Source organism: Lissotriton vulgaris, chromosome 1_2 (assembly GCF_964263255.1).
Source record: "Lissotriton vulgaris chromosome 1_2, aLisVul1.2, whole genome shotgun sequence".
Classification (NCBI taxonomy): Eukaryota; Metazoa; Chordata; class Amphibia; order Caudata; family Salamandridae; genus Lissotriton; species Lissotriton vulgaris.
The window spans coordinates 182,945,674-182,953,300 of NC_141686.1; positions in this window are offsets into that span (position 1 = coordinate 182,945,674).

The following is a 7,627-nucleotide window of genomic DNA, read 5'->3' on the forward strand; positions in this document are numbered from 1 at the left end:
CGATCCTTCCCTGAAAGTTTCAGGGGGTTTCGTCAAGCGGGGGCCAAAAAAAAAGGGGGGTCCCAAAACGTGTTTTCCCCATGTTAATTTCCATAGGGACATTCTGACAAGGCTACAGCTCGAACGGCTGAACGGAATTACACCAGATTTTGCAAAATGGTAGGGACTGGTATGTAGCAGTGCCTTTTGTACGTTTGGTGTAAATCCCTCCAGTAGTTTTTGAATAAATTGAATGTGAAATTGAGTCCAATGCAATTTTCCATAGGACTTTAGACACAGCTACAGCCCGAACAGATGAATGGAATTACTGCAAACTTGGCAAAATGGTAGAGCCTGGTATGCAGAAGTGCCTTTTGTATAGTTGGTTAAAATCCCTCCAGTAATTGTTGAGAAAATCGACTTTTTTCAAATTATATATCTATGGGCGGGACGCGGTGCGCGCACGGGCATGCTCCCTCCTTGCACGTGCGCAGACCTTAGCATGCGCGGGCTGAATTCTGATTGGCTGTTGGACATCTGTCAACATTCCAGTCAGTCGAAATGAGGAAGTGTTGTCCGCCATCTTGTTTTTGTGGCAGATGATAGTGGTTGTAAACCGAAGTGAAATAGTTGACAAGGAGGCAGGGTAGAGATTCCTGAGCCCCCTAGGTTTTGTCATGGGGTCTGTAAAGGACCCCGAAGGTTGTCAAAAATAAAAAATAAAAATTTAAGAATCACGGGGTCTGTGCACCGTGCGCGGACTGTGGCTCAAAAAGACAATAAAGAAATACATCAAAAGAACAAGTTTCAGTGTTTAGATGTTGGTTGAGTGCAACATTGAGTGATGACTCTTTCACCTTTGGGTTTAGTTAGGTGTTTTGTGGAGAGTTTGAATGGTAATGGGTAGAGAGCATTGGGGGTAGGTTGAACATTATGTGAGTTTGAAAGTTTTGATAATTTGAACCAATTAAAATGTTACTTTTGTTTTGATTTTGTGTGTGATAAAATGTGATTGGCTTGGTATGTGAATATGTATGAGAAATGCGAGGGAAACTCAGTTATTTGGAGATTTTAGTGTTTGAGGTATACTTCTGAGGTGTGAGATTGACACAGAATTTACTGTTCAACAGTTTTCTAGAAGGTGAGTTGTTAATTTATAGGGGGTACTAAGGTAGATCTGGTTGTACTCAGATGAGGGCTGTAAATGAAATTGCATTTGTAAAGCTTGCAGTTTAGATAAAAAAGAGGATGACATTCACTGCACTTGAAATTTAAGAAATGATTGGTGCTTTTGAAAATGCAGCACAGCATATTAGGGTGCATAGCTTTGTATTTTAAAAGAAGCAATTCTAATGGTTCAGAAAAGGTCATTGTAAGGAACATTGCACGATTAGCTGTTATTTTGAAAGGTCAAAGAATCTTGTTGGATTCATTTGCAACATAGTATAATGAACTTTTTACCTGTGTCCTTCTTAGTTGGGAGTTACCATGGTAACAGGTTGAAAGAGCACTAGGGGGATGGGTGAATATTATGTGAGTTTGAAAGTGTGGGAATGTAGAACCAATTGAAATGTTAGTTTAGTTTTGAAAGAGTGTGGGAAGACATTTCATTGGCTAAGACCTGAGATATTTGTGAAGAATGAGTGGGAAAGTGTGCCATTTCTGGTTCCAGTATCTGAGCTGCATTTCAGAGATTCTTCTTTGGAAAATCTGCTGTGTGTTTGACACTGTTCTATATTTTCAAAAGCGATTTTAAAGGTGAGTAATGTTTGCAGTATTGGGAAGCATAACAAGCATATTGGGCTTCATTCCTGTTGTATTTTGAAAATGAGTCAGGTTTCTGCATTGTAGTGTAGTGTTCATTTAAATGGGTTGTGCTCTGTTTGTAAAATGATTTACCATGCAAAATGTTTTTTGATTACATGTGTGGCTTAAAGATTTTTGAGAAGGATCACAGTGAGTGTCTGTGTGAATTAAGGAAGTATATGTTTACCTTTTTCCATAATGTTAGCTGTTTGTGCTTACAGTTTGTATTTTTTAGTTTATAAGGAAGACTTCTTTTTAAATTGTTTTTTATGCTTGGATTCAATGCTGATATAGAGATAGTGTAATGGTTTCATTGGACTTGTAAATATGGTCCTTTTTTGGAAGTGCCTTGTGCAATCTTTAACATGGGTGGAAGCAGTGAATGTATGGAGAAGGATAGGAATAGCAGATAGAAAACCTTATGAAATGGTGTGGGAGATGCATAAAGGATTTCACTAATGGCATCAATTGAGATGGAATATACAAAAAAGAGAGAGGTATATTTACAAGCCCTTTGCGTAATGTTTGACATGGGTGCAAGCAGAAAATGCATGCAGATTAATATAATTGGCACACAGACAAGAATATGAATTGCTATGAGAGATGCTTAAAGGGTTTTTCTAATGGCATAAATTGAGATAGAATATACAAAAAAAGAGAGGCATATTTACAAGCCCCTTGCATAATGTTTGACATTAATGCTGGTATAGAGATAGTGTAATGGTTTCAATGGCATATTTACAAGCTACTTGCGCAATGTTTACCATTAATGCTGGTTTATAGATAGTGTAATGGTTTTATTGGCATATTTACAAGCCCCTTGCGCAATGTTTAACATTAATGCTGGTATAGAGATAGTGTAATGGTTTCATTGGCATATTTACAAGCCCCTTGCGCTATGTTTGACATTAATTCTGGCATAGAGATAGTGTAATTGTTTCATTGGCATATTTACAAGCCCCTTGCGCAATGTTTGACATTAATGCTGGTATAGAGATAGCGTAATGGTTTCATTGGCATATTTACAAGCCCCTTGCGCAATGTTTGACATTAATGCTGGTAGACAGATAGTGTAATGGTTTCAATGGCATATTTGCAAGCCCCTTGCGCAATGTTTGACATTAATGGTGGTATAGAGATAGTGTAATGGTTTCATTGGCATATTTACAAGCCCCTTGCGCAATGTTTGACATTAATGCTGGTATAAAGATAGTGTAATGGTTTCATTGGCATATTTACAAGCCCCTTGAGCAATGTTTGACATTAATGCTGGTATAGAGATAGTGTAATGGTTTCATTGGCATATTTACAAGCCCCTTGCACTATGTTTGACATTAATGCTGGTATAGAGATAGTGTAATGGTTTCATTGGCATATTTACCAGCCCCTTGAGCAATGTTTGACATTAATGCTGGTATAGAGATAGTGTAATGGTTTCATTGCCATATTTACCAGCCCCTTGCGCAATGTTTGACATTAATGCTGGTGTAGAGATAGTGTAATGGTTTCATTGGCATATTTACAAGCCCCTGCGCAATGTTTGACATTAATTATGTTATAGAGATAGTGTAATGGTTTCATTTGCATATTTACAAGCCCCTTGCACAATGTTTACCATTAATGCTGGTATAGAGATAGTGTAATGGTTTTATTGGCATATTTACAAGCCCTTACGCAATGTTTAACATTAATTCTGGTATAGAGATAGTGTAATAGTTTCATTGGAATAGTTTCATAGTGAAGTAGTGTGGCTCACTGGTTAGAGGCGGCAGACCCGAGAGCAGAGGACGGCCCGGGACCAGGGTTCGATTCCCGGCGCGGCAGGTTTCTGGACCAGGGTCAGCAGACTCGATAATTCTCTCGCCTCGGTGCCCACTCTGATCAGCGATCACACTCGGCAACTCTGGGCATTAGCTTGCCTCATCTTCACTAACGGCCCCACCAGACCGCCGGGGATGCCTGGTCTCACCCTGGAGATACCCATTAAGGTACCATCTCTCAGGGAAGTCAGGAAGGGTTTCGCAGCGGTCGAAGCGCCTTGGGACCCTACGGGTAAGTAGTGCGCTATATAAATGCCTATACATTTACATTTACATTGGCATTTTTACAAGCCCCTTGCACAATGTTTGACATTAATGCTGGTTTAGAGATTGTGTAATGGTTTCATAGGCATATTTACAAGCCCCTTGCGCATTGTTTGACATTAATGCTGGTATAGAGATAGTGTAATGGTTTTATTGGCATATTTACAAGCCCCTTGCGCAATGTTTGACAATAATGCTGGTATAGAGATAGTGTAATGGTTTCACTGGCATATTTACAAGCCCCTTGCGCAATGTTTGACATTAATGCTGGTATAGAGATAGTGTAATGGTTTCATTGGCATATTTACAAGCCCCTTGCGCAATGTTTGACATTGATGCTGGTATGGAGATAGTGTAATGGTTTCATTGGCATATTTACAAGCCCCTTGTGCAATGTTTGAGCCATGTTTGACATTAATGCTGGTATAGAGATAGTGTAATGCTTTCATTGGCATATTTACAAGCCCCTTGCGCAATGTTTGACATTAATGCTGGTATAAAGATAGTGTAATGGTTTCATTGGCATATTTACAAGCCCCTTGAGCAATGTTTGACATTAATGCTGGTATAGAGATAGTGTAATGGTTTCATTGGCATATTTACAAGCCCCTTGCACAATGTTTGACATTAATGCTGGTATAGAGATAGTGTAATGGTTTCATTGGCATATTTACCAGCCCCTTGAGCAATGTTTGACATTAATACTGGTATAGAGATAGTGTAATGGTTTCATTGCTATATTTACCGGCCCCTTGCGCAATGTTTGACATTAATGCTGGTGTAGCGATAGTGTAATGGTTTCATTGGCATATTCACAAGCCCCTTGCGCAATGTTTGACATTAATGCAGGTGTAGAGATAGTGTAATGGTTTCATTGGCATATTTACAAGCCCCTGCGCAATGTTTGACATTAATTCTGGTATAGAGATAGTGTAATGCTTTCATTTGCATATTTACAAGCCCCTTGCACAATGTTTACCATTAATGCTGGTATAGAGATAGTTTAATGGTTTTATTGGCATATTTACAAGCCCTTACGCAATGTTTAACATTAATTCTGGTATAGAGATAGTGTAATAGTTTTATTGGCATTTTTACAAGCCCCTTGCGCAATGTTTGACATTAATGCTGGTTTAGAGATTGTGTAATGGTTTCATAGGCATATTTACAAGCCCCTTGCGCATTGTTTGACAATAATGCTGGTATAGAGATAGTGTAATGGTTTTATTGGCATATTTACAAGCCCCTTGCGCAATGTTTGACATTAATGCTGGTATAGAGATAGTGTAATGGTTTCACTGGCATATTGACAAGCCCCTTGCGCAATGTTTGACATTAAAGTTGGTATAGAGATAGTGTAATGGTTTCATTTGCATATTTACAAGCCCCTTGCACAATGTTTGACATTGATGCTGGTATGGAGATAGTGTAATGGTTTCATTGGCATATTTACAAGCCCCTTGCGCAATGTTTTACATTCATGCTGTTATAGAGGTAGTGTAATGGTTTCATTGGCATATTTACAAGCCCCTTGCGCAATGTTTGATATTAATGCTGGTATAGAGATCGTGTAATGGTTTCATTGGCATATTTACAAGCCCCGTGCGCAATGTTTGACATTAATGCTGGTATAGAGATAGTGTAATGGTTTCATTTGCATATTTACAAGCCCCTTGCACAATGTTTGACATTGATGCTGGTATGGAGATAGTGTAATGGTTTCATTGGCATATTTACAAGCCCCTTGCGCAATGTTTTACATTCATGCTGTTATAGAGGTAGTGTAATGGTTTCATTGGCATATTTACAAGCCCCTTGCGCAATGTTTGATATTAATGCTGGTATAGAGATCGTGTAATGGTTTCATTGGCATATTTACAAGCCCCGTGCGCAATGTTTGACATTAATGCTGGTATAGAGGTAGTGTAATAGTTTCATTGCCATGTTTACAAGCCCCATGAGCAATGTTTGACATTAATGCTGGTATAGAGATAGTGTAATGGTTTCATTGGCATATTTACAAGCCCCTTGCACAATGCTTGACATTAATGCTGGTATAGAGATAGTGTAATGGTTTCATTGGCATATTTACAAGCCCCTTGCACAATGTTTAACATTAATGCTGGTATAGAGATAGTGTAATGGTTTCATTGGCATATTTACAAGCCCCTTGCACAGTGTTTAACATTAAAGTTGGTATAGAGATAGTGTAATGCCAATTTTATTACTCTGTATGCATTTTCTGCTTGCATCCATGTTAAGCATTGCGCAAGAGGCTTCTAAATATGCCCCTCTTTTTGTATATTGTATCTCAATTGATGCCATTAGTAAAATTGTTTACGCATCTCTCACATCATTTAATTTCTACACACAGCTAACTTTAAGGTAAAAGATGAAAATATAATTCCTTAATTCATATAAACACTCAGTGTGATGCTTGTCAAAAATCTTAAAGCCAGTCATTTCAGCAAAAAACATTTTGCATGCTAAATCGTTTTAGGCACAGAGAGTGAGATGACATACACACAAACAGACAGATGGTGTAGGTAGAGATTGAGATGACATACACATACAGACAGAGAGATGGTGGAAGGAGAGAGTAAAATGAGGTATGCAAAGAGGGAGATTGTGCAGACAGAGAGTGATAAGAGACACACAAAGAGAGATGTGAACTAGTGTTTATAATTTTTAGTTAATGTAATTGCTATGTTAGTAGTGGTCTATAATATATTACATGTTTCTTTTCAACAGATCTACGGAATGATAATAGATCATGCCTACGAAAGACCGCCAAAAAAGAGTTTATAAGAAAACTTTATCTACCAAGAGGACTCAATTCGAAGATTCATGCAAAGGACAATCTTCAGAAAAAAGAAAAAATGCTCCTGGTAAGCAAACCAAGAATTTTTTAAGGAAATTGTTAAAAAGCAGAAAAAGTCAAGAAAGTGTTTCTACGAAAAAAAAAGTGTTACTAGAAAGAAAAAGCAGAGCTCAAGAGAAAATAGTATAATGGTACGAGGAGATCATAGTGTGTCTGGTAATCGTAGGACAAATCAGTTTTTGGACATTCGTAGATGAATGTTTCATAACAGAGTAGTTTTGAATTTATTAAAAAATCTTTAGAAAAATATTAGGAAAACGGCTTTTTATAAGAAAAAGAAAAGATTAGAAAAGTTTGTTGATCAGGCTTTTGAAGTGAAGAGAAAGCTGTATATTTTAGTAATCAATAGAGCTCGTACACTAGATAAGGCAATCAATGATTTGAAATAAAAATGTAAGTGGAAAAGAGTAATTAATCGTACTAGTTTTTGTGATGTTTTTTCGGGAGAATGGAAGCATAGTTCAAGTTATCAGCCATTTTTTAATGAAGAGAGTTACTTTCAAGATAATATTTTGCTGCATGCAGTTGACACCAGTGGTCGAGCATATGAGGTGAAGGATGATTGTCCAGTTGAAAAAGAAAAAAAATGTGCCTAGAAATGCAGATGAGGTGTTAGCTGATTTAGGGAGACGTCCTAAGGCTCCGGTGTATACTAGGAATTGTAGTAGTATTTGTAGTGTGCGACAGGATTCTATTAATTTGTTTTGCAATTTTTTACGTACATATAGTAAGAAAAGTCTAAAACAAAAGTTTAAGATATTGCAAGACTTAGATCCTTGCAGAGTGAGGGAAAAACAGGTTTGCATGGTCATTCACTGGCTTGTCTTTCTAGAAAAGTATGTCAGAGTACTTTTCACCATTTTAGAATGTTAGCAGT